This window comes from Schistosoma mansoni, chromosome 1 (assembly GCF_000237925.1).
Source record: "Schistosoma mansoni strain Puerto Rico chromosome 1, complete genome".
NCBI classification, from domain to species: Eukaryota; Metazoa; Platyhelminthes; class Trematoda; order Strigeidida; family Schistosomatidae; genus Schistosoma; species Schistosoma mansoni.
The window spans coordinates 11,644,219-11,645,226 of NC_031495.1; positions in this window are offsets into that span (position 1 = coordinate 11,644,219).

The window sequence follows — 1,008 nt, forward strand, 5'->3', positions numbered from 1 at the left end:
AGTGACAGGGATGATCTGGTGCTAATGCAAACGCAAACAGTGGCAAAGGAAGGACAACATTCCTACAATTGAAGAATATATAGAACTAAAAACAACTGTCAAGTCACAATCTTCATGAGTAAGATAGTAGCAGTGTAGTGAACAGAACACTGATTGGGGGTAATCGGACGTATTTAAGCAAAGACTACAGACTATATCAATAAATTCTGATTACCAAACAATGAACAGTCAATTTGCAAATTAACAACCAATTGTTTCAATCTTCACTGTTTCTTCTCTTATTCCATTGCTCATGCATTTTCCAGACGTTTGCGTTTCATTTCAGTTCTTTCCTCATCGGTCTTCTGTCAAAATACATTCTATGTCTGACCCACACCATATACTACTTATATGGATATAAGTAGACCACACCACAGACTAGCCAACATATCAGATGAAGAACCTAAGTCAGACATAGAAGTAACTGCTAAGATACCCCACATTCTATTCAAGAAGATTTGGGAAGAAGAACAAGTGCCCACGGATTGGAAAGAAGGATACTTCATCAAGATACCAAAGGAGATTTCATGAAGTGAGAGAAATAACTGATAAGATCGCCAACATCATTTAGAATTCATACGACGGACTACACTGCAGGGTCGTTCATGGAGGACAACTGACAGACTCATTCCAAGTGAGGACAGTGTCAGACAACTTCCATCCAACCAAACAATCTGGACTTCGCAGACGATTCAGCTCCTATATCCCATACACACCAACAAATGCATCAGTAGGCCTCAACACACACAAAGAAAAAGCATCATTCTGAAATACAACACGGAAAACAGTAACCAAATCACAGTTGATGGATGGGTTCCGGAAGATGTGGAAACGCTCACATGCCTGGACAGCATCATCGATGAACAAGGATGATCTGGTGCTAATGCAAACGCAAACAGTGGCAAAGGAAGGACAACATTCCTACAATTGAAGAATATATAGAACTAAAAACAACTGTCAAGTCACAAT